Here is a 17,867-nt window from a genome sequence, read left to right as displayed (position 1 = left end):
GCTGGCCAGACTCTGACTCCAGCCTCTGCTGCTCTCTGGCCGGGAGGAACGGTTGTGCTCTTCCAGATCCTCCAGGAAAACAGACGTTAGAAGCAGGTTGTGGGGAAAATCTTAGAGGATTCACTTTCCTGGCTACAATTTTTGGCTCTGCTGTGCTACTCATGTAGATAGCATTTTAATTCTAAGGCAAGGGAGTTAAATCCAGTTGAGCTGTTGCTCTGGTAAAAATGCTAGCCTGAAATGCTGTTCATAATGGCTTGGATCATGTTGCTGTCAGTATTCCTTTATGACTTTTTTTTAAAGGCTTCAATGTAAGCCAAGTCTGTTTGGTGGTGTTTGTTGTGGGTTGGTTGGTTGGTTTTTGTCCTTTTTTTTAAAGCCTTAAAACTTCAGAAAAAGGCCAGTTTCTCCTGGTCTTATGCTTCTGCAAATAAAAGGTGGTGCCATTTATCTGCCTCAAACAGATGATCTAAAGGTGAAGCTGGCAATTTCAGGAGGTGTTTGCATCTGGATGTGAAAAGGGAAGGCACAGACAGGCAATCTCGGTTTTCGTATTGTGTCCTGTCTTGGCAGTTCACAGGGATTCACGGTCATCCGAATCTCACCCCCCACCCAGCTCCATTAAATTTTGACTTGAAACATTTTTAGCTTTGTGGCAGTTTCTACTTTAATGCATTGATGAGCATCTTCTCATTGACGGCTGGTTGCTGTGGTCACTGAGCTGCTGCCACTGTCTCAGGCAGCCCCTGAGCTGCATTTGGCAAGCTGCTGTTGGAGAACCTGACAGCGGATCTGTCATCAAAGCACAGAAAATCCTTGAGTGTGAACCCACTTCATAAAGCATGCTTGTTTTGTATAGCCAGAGTGCAGTGCCTTGAGACTTGGGCTAGCTGGGTAATGTGCTGCCAGAGAGGCCAAGCTCCATAGTCACTGAATTTTTGTATCCACTCTGTGAGATGGTGGATTCCTTGTTTCCTTGGCTTGAAAAGGGTCTGGATAGTTTGGTTTCAAAACCCATCATTCTGGAGGATTCGGATTATGCTTGTGATTATTCCAGAATGGGATAATTCTTATTATACTTGAGCTTTAGCCTAAGTCTCATCAAGTTATGCCTCCATGTAAGTCTACACTAATGTGGAAAAGTTTTTCCTACCCCAAAATTTTTTGACTGTTTTCTCTGGTATGTGACCCTTCTTGAGTATCCTTTCCTAGAGACTGCAGGCTTGTCGCTCCTGTGACTTGCTGTCTTGAAGTGAAGTGGAGGTGCTGGCAAGAGTTGTTTGGGTTTCTTTTCCTGCTCCTCATCCTGGGCTTTCCTGCAGGATTGTTGTGCTGGGATAAGAGGTATTTTCCCTTTTTTGTGCTTAATTGCATTACACTGGTTAAAATCTTTTGTCCTCACCTTTGTCACCTACATTTAGTCTCCAACTTTTCTGGAGGCCATAAAAAGTACAGCTAGAAGGAAAGGACATAAATAGAGCTAGTGTTCAGCATCTCACTTGGCTCTGGAGATCAGGGCGTCATAGTGGGGAGCCGTTGTTCCGTTGTCCCAACCATCTTCCCCTCTGACTCCTCTCTTTCCTCAGTTCCTGTTGTTTCACTTCAGAATCCTTCCTGAATTCACTTTGCTTAAAATAATATTTGTTTGAACAATAAAAGCTGTATTAAAGGGATACATTATCACTTAGTTTAAATACACACACTGGCTCTGTGAGACAGGGCTTTGCAAAGGAAGTCTATATGCTTTTGCACATAAAATGAGTATGTCAACACAATCCTGCAAGAGGTCTGCAACTGAAGAAAGCCTTTCTCCCCTGCTTCCCTGCATGCAAATATCCAAATACAATGGCAATTCCTACCACTGGAGCAGCAGCAAGGGAAAACCAACCAGCACTGAAATGCTGCCAGCGATACCTTTATACTGAGCTATATCAAAAGGCAGCTGGAACCTTGGTTTGATCTTTTTGTATGAATAAGATTAAGTAGCAGGAATGGTGCTGGCAAAGGGTATTTTCCTGACCCTCTTCCACAAAGCTTTTGAAAGCTTCTGGAGAAGCACGGAGAATCTTTGTCACCTGCTGAAGGGAATGGTGATTGAAGAGCTCGGCACAGCGGAGTGCTCTGCCTGTGTCCCTTTCTCTTGCTGTCTGCCTCATGGTGTTTGTGTGTGTGGCTTGACCAGCAGTGCTTCTAACTGGCCACTCCTTGGGAGGGTCGATATTTTCAGTTTAACTCTCCTGATTGTAACTTGAATGGATGACTTCTAATGAGTTAGGAACAGACTGGTGGCGCAGGGCAGCTGAGTGAGGAATGGAAGCTTCCCTTACAGCCGTGGGGGAGTGCCTTGCATGACAGCTTTCTGTCCTTCTCCACCCCCTGTTTTCGTGGCTAGTTTGTGGTGGCTGTGTTTGTGTGGAAGATGTAAGGGTCTGAGCAGTGCTATAAGTTTTTGCCCTGCCTTTGCTGCTTTGAATTTTATTTTCCAACTATCTTGTATGGGGTGGAGCTGTGTGGGTCCGTACAAGCCTCCAAAGTTGCTGTGAGTCTAGGCTCTTTCTGTCAAATGCAGCCAGATTACAGTATCACACAGTATCACAGTATGTTAGAGATTGGAAGGGACCTCAAAAGACCATCTAGTCCAATCCCCCTGCCGGAGCAGGAACACCTAGATAAGGTTACACAGGAACGTGTCCAGGCAGGTCTTGAATGTCTCCAGAGGAGGAGACTCCACAACCCCCCTGGGCAGCCTGTTCCAGTGTTCTGTCACCCTCACTGAGAAGAAGTTTCTTCTCAAGTTTAAGTGGAACCTCTTGTGTTCCAGTTTGCACCCATTGCCCCTTGTCCTATCATTGTTTGCCACTGAGAAGAGCCTGGCTCCATCCTCGTGACACTCCCCCTTTATATATTTATATACACTAATAAGGTCACCCCTCAATCTCCTCTTCTCCAAACTATAGAGACCCAGCTCCCTCAGTCTTTCCTCATAAGGGAGATGCTCCACTCCCTTAATCATCTTAGTTGCCCTGCGCTGGAGTCTCTCCAGCAGGTCCCTGTCCTTCTTAAACTGAGGGGCCCAGAACTGGACACAATATTCCAGATGAGGTCTCACCAGGGCAGAGTAGAGGGGAAGGAGGACCTCTCTCGACCTACTAACCACCCCCCTTCTAATACACCCCAGGATGCCATTGGCCTTCTTGGCCACAAGGGCACAGTGTCGGCTCATGGTCACCCTGTCGTCCACCAGGACCCCCAGGTCCCTCTCCCCTACACTGCTCTCTAACAGGTCGTTCCCCAATCTATACTGGAACCTGGGGTTGTTCCTGCCCAGATGCAGGACTCTGCACTTTCCCTTGTTATATTTCATCAAGTTATTCCCCGCCCAACCCTCCAGCCTGTCCAGGTCTCGCTGGATGGCAGCACAGCCTTCCGGCGTGTCGGCCACTCCTCCCAGCTTAGTGTCATCAGCAAACTTGCTGATAGTACACTCAATTCCCTCATCTAAATCGTTGATGAATATATTAAATAATACTGGTCCCAGAACTGACCCTTGAGGCACTCCACTAGATACAGGCCTCCAACTAGACTCCGCCCCATAGACTACAACTCTCTGGCTTCTCTCTCCTTCAGCCAGTTCACAGTCCACCTCACTACCCGATCATCCAGACCACACTTCCTCAATTTAGCTGCGAGGATGCTGTGGGAGACTGTGTCAAACGCTTTGCTGAAGTCAAGGTAGACCACATCCACCGCTCTGCCATCATCCATCCACCACGTTATTTCCTCATAAAAGGCTACGAGATTGGTCAAGCATGACTTCCCCTTGGTGAAGCCATGTTGACTGCTCCTCATAACCCTCTTATCCTTGATATGCCTTAGGATGGCACCAAGGATAAGGTGTTCCATCACTTTCCCAGGAATGGAGGTGAGGCTGACCGGTCTATAGTTACCCGGGTCCTCCTTCTTGCCCTTTTTGAAGACAGGAGTGACATTTGCTTTCCTCCAGTCCTCAGGCACCTCTCCCGTTTCCCAAGACTTGGTAAAGATGATGGAGAGCGGTCTAGCAATGACCTCCGCCAGTTCCCTCAGCACCCGCGGGTGCATCCCATCTGGACCCATGGATTTATGGATGTCCAGATTGCTCAACTGGTCTTTAACCCATTCCTCATCGACTAAGGCAGACCGCTCCGTTGACCTGTCTTCATCTGAGGTCTCAGCGGTACAGGGCTCTTCAGGACTGCCTCCGGCAGAGTAGACAGAGACAAAGAAGGCATTCAGTAACTCTGCCATCTCTGTATCTTCTGTCACCAGGGCACCCGTCCCGTTCATCAGCAGGCCTACATTGCCTCTGGTGTTAGTTTTATCTGCCATGTATTTGAAAAAGCTCTTTCTGCTGTCCTTGACCCCTCTCGCTAGCTTTAATTACAAGGAGGCCTTAGTCATCCTAGCAGCTTTCCTACATCCTCTAGCAGCAGCCTTATATTCTTCCCAAGTGGCCAGCCCTTCCTTCCATGACCTGTAAACTCTCCTCTTTCACTTTAGCATACCCAGCAATTCCCTATTTAGCCATGCAGGTCTCCTGACCTCTTCCTTGACTTCCTATGTGTCGGGATGCTCTGATCTTGAGCTCGGAAAAAGCAGTCCTTGAACGTCAACCAACTATCTTGGGCCCCTTTACCTTCAAGCAGCCTAGCCCATGGGATTTCCCCTAGCAATTGCTTGAAGAGGCCAAAGTTTGCCCTGCTAAAGTCCAGGGTTGCAATTCTACTTGCTATTCTACTGGCCCTGCCACACAAGATCCTGAATTCCACCATCAAGTGGACTCGCATTCAGTCAGATTGTTTGTTACTATTGGAGAAATATGTGAGAAAGACCTAGGCATAATGAGTTCAGATTACCCTGCTAACCAGAGCAGATGGATTTTTCTGCTGTGTCGGTGTCCCTCCTTTCTTGTCAATATTTTGCAGTTCATACAGGTTTGACATTAAATGTATCGCCTCACTTGGGTGAGAACCTAACCTGGTGGTCAGTGAGGACCAGGGAGTTTGGGTTCAAGGGCCAGCTCCTCGGTCTCTGGCGGCCTGTGTGTGAGGCAGGACTGCTTTCATAACCACGCTAACAGTCTCTGCTCCTGCACTTACTCTAGTGGTGTGAGCTGTCATCACTGCTTCCATTTTAGAGCAAGAGTGAGAAAACAAACTTACTTTCATCTAATCCTGTTTTTCCTGTCAAGTAGCTTTTCAGGTTCCCAATGCTCCCTCGCTCTGCTTTCTTCCCCAGAGATATCTTGCCAGTGTCACTCCCTCAGGCCAACCACGTGTGTAGATACCAGTCCACGATATTCCTAACACAGGAATTATTGCTGTCTTTGCCTTCATTTTTTTTTATTTATAGCCTCCTTCTTGGGCAGATACCCAGATTACTTGTTGATTTTTCACATCACCCTCCAGGAAGCAATACAGGCCCTAGGTCTCATAGAATCATAGAATGGTTTGGGTTCAAAGTGGCCTTGAAGATTGACTAGTTCTAACCCCTCTGCTGTGGGCAGGGACACCTTCCACTAGACCAGCTTGCTTCAAGCCCTGTCCAATCTGGCCTTGAATACTGCCAGGGATGGGGCAGCCACAGCTTTTCTGGGCAATCTGCGCCAGTTCCTCAACACCCTCGTAGTGAAGAATTTCATCCATGTATCTGATCTAAATCTCTACCCTCTTTCAGTTTAAAGACATTACCCCTTGTTCTGTCACTGTGCTCCCTTGTGAAAAGTCCCTCTCCAGATTTCTTGTAGGTCCTCATTAGGTATTGGGAGACCTTTATAAGGTCTCCCCAGACATTCTGTTCTCTGGACTGAACAAGCCCAGCTCTCAGCCTGTCTTCATAGGAGAGCTGCTCCAGGCCTCTGATCGTCTCTGTGGACCTTCTCTGAACTGCCTCCAACAGGTCCACATCCTTCTTGTGTTGGGGGTCCCAGAGCTAGAGTACCCTGAAGAGCTGGCAGTACTCCAGGTGAGGTCCCACAAGAGTGGAGTCTCTCAGTGTACCAGTTATGGCCAGGGTACCCATCAGTCCAGTGCTGATAATGAAATAAAGCCAAAGCTCAACTTAGCCATGCTGTGGGACAGAACAGCCTCCAGACACTAAACTTCCCAGGGTGAAGAGAGGTAAAGCTGTCTCCTCGTGATACTTGTGTGCTCATAATGTACGTTGCTGCTGGATCAGTTTTTTGTGGTTTCTCAGGTAACTTGTGAGTAGTAGGTCTAAAACTTATGTTATTCTGCAGCATCTGCAGGTGGTTAGGTTGAATAGAGATAAGTGCAGTCCTTTTTACTAAAGAAAGAATTACATGAAGTGTACTTAAATTGTATGGTGACCTTTCTTTTTTCCTTCCAGTCTCTCAGGAGTGTGACCCTTCCCCTTTCATAGCTGGTCTATTTATTCTCTCCAGTGTCTGGTGGCTCTGCCCCAGGAGCATGCATTCCCACAGACAGCAGCAGTGAGGTGCCTTAGGTGAGTAGTAAGGTTGTAGGCACTACAGCAAAGGCATTTTCCATCCTTTTGGGGAAAACTGCTTTTGTCTTTCTGATAATCCAGTAGAATCCCCTGGAATCCGTGCCTGGGGAAAGCTGTGACATTTTGCATTGTTTTGGGAGCTCTGTGGCCACCTTCCCAGAAACTCTTCCTGGATTTTGTGGTCCTCAACAGGGAAACAGTACAGTAACTTCATAATGGTAAAAATCAGCACTGGGAGAGGGAAATCCATATTTGTTTTTAGAGGAAAAAGGAGCCTACAATTCTGTTTCCTTGGGACTGAGCTTGTATCTAATCTGTGGCATCTTTGCATTCTTCTCACCCTTAGGTGACAGCAAGGTTCAGATTTACACTTGCACCCAAGTAATTGTAATTGAGGATTCAGTCTGAATGCCAGTGAAAAGACTGACAGAAATTCCTCCTGCTTGAGCTGCAGCCTGGTTTAGAGGCCCTAAACCATAAAACTCCTTGTTAATTTCTGTCAACATCTGCAATAATGGAATAAAACTTAGAAACCAAAAAAAAAACAACCAAAGCAAACAAACAAACCCACCCCACCCAGCAACGACAAACCCACAAATAAGCAAAATAAAACTACATTATGTCTAATGTCCATTATAGTCCTCCTTGGTGGTTTTAATATTTTTACCTTGCTTCTACATCTCCACATTGAAGTCTGTTAAGTGTATTTTTAAGGTGGTATGGCCTCTCTTCCCCACTGGAGGGGGCAAGGGCACGGATCAAACCCTGTCAGCTAGGTGGTACCAATCTGGCACTTTCTTGCCTTGATTACTTCATGGAATAGTTGGGTTTGGAAGGGATCTCCGGAAGTCACCTGGTCCAGCCCTCTGCTCAGAACAGGGCTTGTCTGACGCTAGAGCCAACTTTGAAGTTAAGGCAGGATGTTAAGGACCTCATCCACTCAAACTTCCAAAGATGGAAGGGCCATAAGCTCTCTGGGCCCCTCTACTGCTGTTAGACCACCTTCATGGTGACATAGTTTTCATCTTTATGGCCAATGGGAGTTTCCTGTGTTGCATGTGGTGGTTTTGGTCTTCCTTTCACCATGCACCTCTGAGGAGAGTCTGATTCTGTGTCCATCTTCCTCTCTCCCCCGCATCCCAATTAATAATAGTGGTAAGATATCCTTTGTCTCTTTTTGTTTTTTTAAGGCTTGAGCTAAAAGCAAACAAACAAAACAACCAACACAACCAAACTTTTCTCTGCTTTTCTTCATGCATCACATGCTCCACCTGCCTGACCATTTTGGTGGTTCCTCACTGGACTTGATCCAGTACGTAATTGATGCTCTCTGGTAAGACATCTTTTTGTGTTTCTTCCAATGAGATGGCCCTTGCTGCATGGTGTTTATGGAAAAAAATACTTTATGGCCTATCCTCCTCTTTAAAATTCTTTAAAATGCTGTAATTAGCACATTCCTGGCACAGTCTGCCACAGGCAAGCAGGGAAAGATGCACTGGTAGTAGTACATTTTCCATTACGTGCAGATAGTTTCTGGTAATAGCTATATTTAGTATTCTTTTGTGAGTATAACATAAAGATTGACCAAACATGCTGTCAGAGATAGTGGGAAAGGGCAATAAACCCATTGACCACATACTACAAGGAGTAATGTATGTGTATGTGTACATGTACAGGTGTATGCATCTGTGTGCATATGTATTATATATATTTATTAGACACACAAGTGCATTTTGGAGGGTCTTTCTTGGGATACCCAGTTAAGTTGCTTGATTAGAAAGCAGGGAGTGTCCACCAGATGCCCATATTGAGGAGAGGGTCCTGTCCCTGGTGCATAGCAGTAAATGGCTAGATAGGAAGACGGAGGTGCAGTTTCTGAGGGAAGATTTGTAAAGGGGATGTCAGGTCTCACTCAGATTTTGTTTAGTTCAAAGCTGCCCACAGTGTGCTAATGTGACAAGGGGACTTTGTCTCACGTTGGGTGCTCTGGGGTTTCTTTATATTTTGAGTTCTCCATATGAGCCCAGTTGGTGGCTTTGCTTCACAGTGTGATGTGCTGGAGCAGGAAGATGAAGATTGGATTGTGCTTTCTCTCTCCGTTTGACACAGTTGTAGGTGGCATGGAGAGTGGGATGCTGGGGTAGGAAGGAGAAGGATTTATTTTACTCCCACTGCATTTTATCTGGGCAACATGCCCTGTCTGAACAGTTGGTTTGGTAGCTTCTTTTTCTTAATTCTTTTTTCCTTCATGTTCTTAGTATCTGTGGGTTTTTTCTCCTCCTCCCCGTAGGGCCATTTCCAGATTAAAATGCAGAAGGAATTGGGAAGTTGGGAAGGTCCATGCATTCAGCTGCCAGAAATGTAGCGCTGAATCCCCGTGAAAGGCATCAACTTTGCTTATTCTCTTGCTGGTAAAGCCTTTCAAAGAATGGGATGACCTCTAATGTCTGTATATCTGAATGTCTGTATGTCTGAAATCTAGCCCAGGTGCAGCTACACATCTCCACTGATAGCAATACTGAATCACATGAAGAAAAGGACTGAGCTGCTTTTTTTATTAGTTTATTTTCTAACTCCCAATGTTGAAGCCTGGCTGCTGACCTCTTGGGTTTTGTGAGAGGAAATGCGCAGCCAGTCCCCGCTCCTGCTCTGCAGACTTTTTTTGGTGGTGTTTGCATACAGCTTTTCTTGAGGAAGGTGTGTGAAAATCTTGCTCCTGAGCCATCTCCTCTGAGGCAGTGGCAGTGCTGCAGTTTCACTAGGAAATATTAATGCATGTAAACATTTTTCAAAAGGCATTTCATCTTCCTGCACGTACTTTATTATATTCCCACAAATCTGACTAGATTTGATAGATAGGTAACCAGGGAGCAAGGACGGGGGAAATGTGCTGGAGAGGGAAGGAGGGAAAAGGGAGCGAGATAAACACACAAACCTGCTGTAATTCAAAACAAGGCAAAATCAGATTGTACGCTTTGGCTAATTTTCTTATTCAGGTATTGATCCAATGGCTGCTCCAGAGTCTATTAGCAGTCAGCCAGTGAAAATATTTCCCATCGGGGGCTCTGACCTGAGACGGGGGTGAATCTATAGCAATTTGTTCAAACAGAGGAAAGCTTTTTCCTCTGATTTGTATTCCAATTTGCACAGTGTACAGAGGGGGGCCCTGTTGTGAGGTTTTACGGGGTGGTGCTTCTCAAGTGAGAATCAAGCCTGAACCAGGTAACTGGCTGAAAAAAAACCTGATTAAATTCTGAGCCAGGCACCTTCCATCTGTCTCTTTGGGCTATCTGGGCACAGCAGAAGTCTTGCCTGCCAAGGGGAGCAAAGCAGCCCTTTGCATCTCCTTGTCAGGGAGGATGTGCAGACCTGCCGTATTCAAAGCTGCCCCAGAGAAGAGAAATCTGCCCTCGCTGGAGCCTTTTAAAGAGATGGGGAGAGAGAGCAGAAGTGTTCTCTTGTGTACACCTTCCCTGCTTGCTGCCAGTACTGGCTAAGGAACAGGTTTCCTTTGAGGCTGGCTCTCCTCACCAGTGGGTTCCGGCCTGTTCCAGCTGGGCTCAGAACTTGTTTGATCCCATTAGCTCCTGCTGGAGATGACCAGTGTGGGTGCTGCTTCTGAAGTTCCATGTTTGGTACAGAAGTTAATGGATCCTGATGCTTTCTTGGGGTCTGCCAAAAGTTGCTTGATAACAGCAAGCTTTGAGCCCCAGTTTCCACCCAAAGCTCTGCTGAGGTTGACATAGGGTCATGGAGCTCCCTTTCTTACCCCTGCCTGTTACGTTACTGCTTCAGAAGTAAGCCAGCTGCAAAAACAATCTCAGCATCCCTTAAACCCATGTCCTGCAGCTATCGAGAGCCACCAGAAATCTCAACAGTGAAAAACCTGACAAGGTTAGCAAGGCTCACGGTTTCCAGTGTTTGTTGGGTCACCAGCAGGTCTGAAGCCAACTGCTTCCTTGCGGTCCATGTGCCAGCCTTAAGACCTCCAGGTCTGGGGTTTAGCCTGCCTATCTTGGTAATGAGGCAGTTGTGAAGCCATGGTTTGAGAGATTGGAAAGTGATTTGGAAAGCCCTTGTTTATGCATAGGAGCATGCACTCTGCCTCTCACACCACCCCACCAGAGAAGGCCAGAAAAGTTATTATTGTGCCTTGAAATACATCATCTTGAAATATGTAAGAACTAGAGAAGACCTCTAAACTTAGCTGACCAAACTCCTAATCTTTATATTGGGCTTCCACGTTAACCAGTGATGCCCCACTGCCTGTTTTCCGCTACTAGTCCAAAGATAGGAGCCTAAGATGGAAAAATCCTTACAGTAGAAAGAGAAAAATCTTCCTTTGTATAAAAGCAAAGGGTAAGAGTAGAGGGGGGAGAATAGGATGGGTTCATTTTCCTTATGCTGTTTTATAGCTTTTAAAATTGGCTGGAATTCTCCTCAGCCTTGTTATACTTGCTTTAATTTAGTGATGGCCACAGAAACACTCTGAGGGAGGGAGGAGTAGGAAGGCAGAAATAAATAAGTACTTCAAATCTTAAATCTGTGTCATTTTTAAACCACGTGTTTATTTTTGACTTGGCTGTAATTTTCAGGAAGCAGCCTGCGGGCCAGGGAAAGCAGTAATTCCAGCTCTGGGAAAGAGTGGGAAAGTTTGAGGTTTTTAAAGCAGTCAAGCTGAGGTCCCTGCAGTTGATGGAATGAGGGGAGTGTGCATGGGGACAACAGCAGCAGTGTTTTGCAATATTTAGGAGAGTATTTAACAGCATTGAGGCTGTAGAGTGTGTAGAGTCAGTAGAAGGCTTGTTGGGGTACTGGAGGGAGGGCTAGGAGAGGGCAGGCTCCTCTGCCCTGGCTGCTGTAGGAGTGTTGCAGACCACATTTCCAAGGGAAGGAGAGCCTCGTTCTTCCAAACTGTAGTATGGCTTCCTGGACAACAGGCAGAACAAGTGCTGTGCCAGACTTTCTTAGCAACGTGGGCTAGAGCAGGACAATTAAAATCCAAGGTGCCACTTGCTTGACAGCACTGGTGATTGGCTCCCATTAGGTGTAGGATTTTAAGCTTTTCATGCCAGCTAATTGGTCTGATCCCTGCCCTAAGCATGACCAGCTCCCAGGACTTTAGCAGAAAGAAGAATGACTCGTGAAACAGAGCTGTCAAGCTGCAGGTCCTTGGTGTTGCTTTGCATGTGTTGCCCTTTCATTCCACTGTCTCCCTCCTCCGGGGTACAGGCTGTAAGAGAGGGAACTGGACAGTTTCTCTTGTCTTTAATGTTTTGCCTATCCTCTGCAGTGTTGGTTCCTGCAGCAAACTGTGCTTTGCTCCTGTGCTGAAGAGATGGAGCTAAGCTGGTATCAAATTGTGTGCTTGCTTCCATGGGGGATGCTGTGAACAGCACAAAGCAGCAACCTGTAGGAGGAGACTGCTGGGGTAGGATGATGCAGGAAGGTGATTGGGGGCTGCTTTGCCTTGGTTGTCGGGAGAAAATGCTGTGATTGACCCTTCTCTGCTGAGGGAAGGGGGGATAAGGAGGGATGCATAGTACTCACAAGGGCTGAGGCAAGCTGTTCCCTCTAGTTAAAGTTTAAAGTTTTGTAGCATATATTGTGAAGTATACCTTGGAGATGGCTATTGGGAAAGTGTATGAGGTGTATATAGAAGCCTAGTGTGTCACTGGGGTGCACAACACAGTCTGTGGCAGGTCCCCAGGATAACAGCCTCTTGATGTCCCTGCTGTTGTACAGGGCCAATTCATCATGTTTCTCCTAGAAAGCGCATTAGGCTCAGTTTCACGACTGTGGTAAACAGCACCTGCTTCCCTCCACCATCTCTGTAGACATATATTCTTGTGTTATTTTTAACATCTTGTATAGTGTATTTTTTTCCATGAGGTAACACCACTTTCAGGTTAGTTCCCCTGAAATGCTGGAGGAAGCCTTCCCTGCAGACTTCACTTACTTCTATTTACATGCTTGCCTGCCCACACTGCTGGGGCTTGGTGTGACTTCTGGGGACAGCACTGCTCCAGTCAAGGTCTCTTCCAGCTCTCAGTCTCATGCTGCACAAGCCTGTGTGCAGAGGCAGGCTCCAGGGGCTACATCTCCTCCTTTTCCGGGGCTGCTGCTCCCTCCACTGGCCCTCCCTGTTGACCCTGTGTAGTGGTTTAACTCCAGGCAGCAACTAAGCACCATGCAGCCACTTGCTTGTTTGCTTGCTCCCCCCATGTCAAGATGGATGAGAGAATCAGAAAAGTGAGAAAACTCATAAGTTGAGATAAAGACAGTTTAAGCAAAGCAAAAGCTACACACACAAGAGAAGCAAAACAGGGAATTCATTCACTGCTCCCCATCAGCAGGCATTCAGCCATCGCCAGGAGAGCAGGGCTCCATCGTGTGTAACGGTTACTTAGGAGGACGAAACGCCATCACTCTGAATGCTCCTCTTCCATCTTCCCACAAATTTATATGCTCAGCGTGGTGCCAAATGGCATGGAATATCCCTTGGGTCAGTTGGGGTCAGCTTTCCTGGCTGCGTCCCCTCTCAACTTCTTGCGCCATGCTCAGCTTCCTCACTTGGGTGATGTGAGAGGTAGAAAAGGTCTCGATGATGCGTAAGAACTGCTCACCAGTAACAAAAACATCCCCGAATAATCAACACTGTTCCCAGCACAAATCCAAAGCATAGCCCTATGCCAGCTACTACAAAGAAAATTAACTCTACCCCAGCCCAGACCAGCACATTCTCCACCCCTATTCCATACCTCAGGTTTCACGCTATCTAATACACCCTCAATACCTGCCACCACCCTTCCCATCCTTTGATATAATACACAGATGTCATTCCCTTAGCTTATGGACCACCGCTGTGACGTGTCTGTAGTGCATCTACAGAATGCCCATTGAGTTCATTTAGTCCATGACTTTAGGTTCCATTTGTTATGGTGGTCACTCAGGACAGGAGAGGTGGTGTGTTGCATGGAGTTACTAGGCACCAAAGGTAGCCTGGGTTGGGTCACTGCTGCACTTATACTGCTTCTTGTAAGGCATGTGGTACAAGGTATGTTTCTAGCCATCTGGTGGTTGCTTCTACCATCGTAAGCATGCAGTGCTTGCCTTGGCGGGTCTGTGGGAGTGTGATATAATCAATCAGTCAGGCCTCCCTATATTTATATTTCAGCCATTGTCCTACATACCAGAGAGGCTTTAACCACATGGCTTGGGTGACTGCGGGCATGTTTCACATGCATGGGTAGTCTGTGCAATAGTGTCTATGGTCAAGACCACCTCTCGATCGTGAGCCCATCTATATGTTGTATCTCTTCCTTGGTGGCCTGAGCTGTCATGGGCCCATCAGGCTATATATAATTCTCCTTATGTTGCTAGTCCATGATTGCTTCCAAAATCCCTGGGTGACTAGGATTTCCTATTTGAGCCTGTTGTGTGATCAGTGTGACCCACTTACTCTAGCATCAGTTGTGTGATGTGTAGAGAGGATCCTCCCTTTGAACATCCAGCTACATACTACCTCCTATGAAGACAATTAACTCTACCCAAGCTAAAACCAGCACACCCTGGCAGCTCTCCTTGGCATAAGCAGCAGTTTCTGTCTCAGATCACAGATCAAGTGTGGCAGTAAATTGGAGTCAGTGTGGAGACACTCTTTGTTGTGGTCATCTGTGCAGCTTGGACTGTGGCTAAAACTCTGGCTTCCCACAAGCCAGGAAAGGGCAGTGATGGGAACTCTTCCATTCTCCCCTGTGAATTAAGGGCAAGTTTGTGTGGGAAATGAAGGGGATCAAATGGAGAGTTTTGCCAGGCAGATGTGCTCTAGCCCAGATAGCTGCGGTGGATTTAAAGCTGTCTCTCTGCCCCCTGTGCATTGCAGGGAGCTGAAGCTTTCAGGCTCCCAGCTTAGATGCTTTCCTGCTTTTTCACCAGCCTTGTATCTGTAGAAAAGACATGATTCAATTATGGAAGGGATTGGGCGGGTGGAGGGAAGAAAAAGTTTGAGAAATGCAATCCAAGGAAAACCAAAACAATTATCACACTACAGGATGAAACTTGCTCCTTATACCACCTCCATTTCTGTTTTAGATACAGAGCACAGAACTGAGTTTTAACTGCTCTTTGGTCTTAGAACAAAATACCATCTCTCCAGTGAGCAGAGGCTTGCTTTTCCCCAGGCAGATCTGATGCTGCTCCCTGATGTTTCCTCTCCAAGAGAAACCTTAATTCTCTCCAAACAGCTGGAAAGGCTATTCCTTTTTTCCTACTCCCTGCCTTCATTTATCTGTTTCATTTGGGCTTGGCAGCCAGCAGCATTAGACAGGAAGGTGTTGGAGAAAGGAAAGCAGCATGTATGTCTCCAGCCTGATGAGCCTGGAGTTTCTTCTTGTCATGGTGCCCTGGGAAAGCCCTTTAGAGATCTGACTGGTTCTGGTGGCCTCCCAAGGCACCCATGAGGGTGCTTAGTCCCTTACAGCTACTGAAAAGCTTCCTTCCCTGGGTTTCTAACTCATGCCTTTTATGTGGGAACTGGTGTAACAGTGTCTGTCCAGCAGCGCTATTGTCATCAGTGAGTACGTAAGGGCACTCTCAGCCGTTTCCATTAGCTGCTAATTTGCTTTTTTGCTATGTCTTTCCTCGGCTGCATGAAGTAGAGCTGTGAGCATCTTTATTCAGTGACATGGGGCAAAAACATAGGATACAGGAGGAAGTCTCTCGTTTGGAAACTGATGGGAGCATCTCTGAGTGCTTTGGTACCATCAATGAGAGGTGAATGGCAAAATGCTGTCTTTCTCAGTGTGCTGGTGTGAATATCCAGTGTTGCACTAGTATTTTGACTTGCCTGGTTCTTAGAGATTAAAAAAAAAACAAACAACCACGGGTTTATGTTCTGTTCTGGGCTATTTTATTTTTCTTACTTTTAATGACTGCAGAAGAGTTTAATGCCTGATGTGAGGTCATATTTAATGTTCCTCCTTCTCTTGCCCTACTCAAGTTGCATTTGGTACTGCAACACATCATTAAACTGCTGCTGGGCTCTGCCCCCACATGCGTGCATTTCACTGGCAAGCAGTCTGATCTGGGGGAGACAGACCATAAAACAGCCTACATATGTTTAGTTTTATGAGGAAGGAGGGAGCATGCAAATGGAGAGGTGGGTAATGCTAAAGTGCAAGGATCAACACCCACTTTGAGGAATCTGGCTCAAGTGATGAATAGGAGTCTGTTGTAGGTTGCATGTTTAGTAGGCTGAAACTTTTTGTTAAGTTATGTGGGAGACCTTATGACTTTCCTGTTGAAAGATCCAGGCCAGTAATGTGCATTATTAGGTTAACAGGAAGGCAGTCACTGCATTGTCCTGCATCTCCAACTGCCCCTTCCCCTTGTTTCCTTCTTCCATGTACCTGGGTGTTTCAGACAGTGCAAACCTGCAGCCCTTCCTGGCACGCAGGACAGTCTGCAGAGCTGTGGGGTGCAAGACAGGGCTTTAGGAGGCTGAGGGTTTCCATGTTTTGAGGCAGTTTGGAAGTGAGGGACCTGCAACTGAGGAGGCAACTGACAAGGATGTGCTTGCAGCCTCCTGTGGGTGGGGACAAGGCATTTGCACTGTGCTTCTCAAAGGGATGCTGGTGTTGCTTCAGGAGTGCTGGCTTCTGCCTCAAGGCAGTGTTTTACAGCATAAATGCCACCACTGCCAAAGAGAGAACTAGCAGACACTATTTTCATGTACACAAAGGCGGCTTTCTGTCTCCTTCTGCCTGCTCATCACTTCCCTCCCTTGTGTTATTCCTCAGGGGCAGTGAATCAGGTTGCTTGCAATGCAGCACCTCTTTTTCTAGGCTGTTGGGGTGTTGTGTGGCAGGAGCAGTTGTAGTGAGTGGTTAACATAGAGTGGGGATGTACCAAGCAGCCCACATTAACATGTGCTGGATATCTTACAGAAAAGAGGCCCTGATGGCAGTAGTGTTTTCTGTACTGTGATTCCCTTAGTGGGAGGCTGGTAGACACTTGACTGGGCTGTTGAAAATTGCAAGGATGAGCACCAAAGAGGCTGTTCCTCGTCATACATTGCTGAACAATGCATCAGCTATGGAAGCAAATGTGTACAGTGACCTCCTGTACTGAACTACTGATTCCTTGAGCATCCTGGTCAGAATCCTTAATCTCCCTGCGCCTGGTTCCCTTACCTGTGCAGTTGCTGACCAGTCTGCAGGGACACGAGCATCTGTCTCTTTGCAAGTGAGAAGCCTGTATAAGGCTGTAAGGAAGGGCAGTGAACCACATCCCTCCAGTCTAACTGCATGCCCTCCAGAGAAGAGATTATTTGTCCATTTCCCTTTTCTCTCACCTCCCTTTCTCCAGGCATGACATGGGCTCCCACAGAATGCCACAGCACCTCTTTCTGCTGTCTGTCTTTGGAGACCCGAAGCAGGGCATCAGCAGAGACCACTCCCTGGAAGCTGTCTGTGCTCTCCATCTTAGTGGACCACCGTCACTATGGCCAAGAGCCAACTCAGTGACGCAGTTTGTAGCCAGTATGCCTGCTAAACAATGTAATTTCTGTGTAGTGGGAGCAATGAATCACCCAGGACCGCAGGGTCCACTGGTATTGAGTTACTGTTAATGGAGAAGGGATGCTGAATTGAATGCAGTAACGCTTGTTGAGTGCTCCCAAGGGAGGAGGATAGCAGAGGCTGCGTCCTGAGAGGGGAACGTGGATTGCAAGCCAAAATCTTGCTTGAACACGCTTAATCCATCTTTAGGACTCTAGGGCAGCCTTTAAGTCTGAAGCAGGCACTGCTCTGGGATGGCAGTGTGAGGTGAGCCCTGCTGAGCACCCAGCCTGTTGCTCAGCATGGCTCCGTTTTCTCCTCCCAACTGCTGCAGGGCTGGGAATGGTGCCTTGTGCTCTTCCAACATGGTGAGGCTTCCTGCGCTGCAGAAACAATTCAATGCATTGGGGGAAAAGCTGTAAATGCTCATCCCCATGCCTCAGGTCTTTGTCATGCCTTGTCAAACTCCCCCAGCTGCCAGGCACCCGCTGGCTCCAGCAGCAGCCTCTTCCCTCGAGTTGTGCTCAGAAGCTCAGCGAGGAAAGCACAGAGGGGAACAAAGATGAGGAGTCTTCCCCTTTCCTAAGGGGGCTTAGATCAAGGTGCTAAGACCCACTAGTGAAATGTGTATCTGTGACCTTTGTTGCTCCTGTCAGGGACTTCACAGTCCTCAGCATGACACCAACTAAGTTGCAAAGCAACTCAGCAGGTGACAGCCATTCCTGCTGTCTTTCTCACTCTGTGGGGTGACAGGATCTCCTTAAACACATAGTTGCATTTGCACTGTGACAAGCAAAGCTT

The 17,867-nt window shown here is 47.1% G+C and overlaps 1 protein-coding gene across 1 annotated transcript in view; it reads left to right on the top strand.

Annotated features, from left to right (window-relative positions):
* Positions 1-17,867, top strand: part of MDGA1 (MAM domain containing glycosylphosphatidylinositol anchor 1) — a 151,537-nt gene that overhangs the window by 13,161 nt on the left and 120,509 nt on the right. The window lies entirely within an intron of this gene.

Source organism: Neopsephotus bourkii, unplaced genomic scaffold (genome assembly GCF_033783945.1).
Source record: "Neopsephotus bourkii isolate Nb327-2 ecotype Australia unplaced genomic scaffold, CSIRO-AGI_Nbou_v1 NB_1292, whole genome shotgun sequence".
Classification (NCBI taxonomy): Eukaryota; Metazoa; Chordata; class Aves; order Psittaciformes; family Psittacidae; genus Neopsephotus; species Neopsephotus bourkii.
This window is presented reverse-complemented; position numbering and strand designations above follow the sequence as displayed.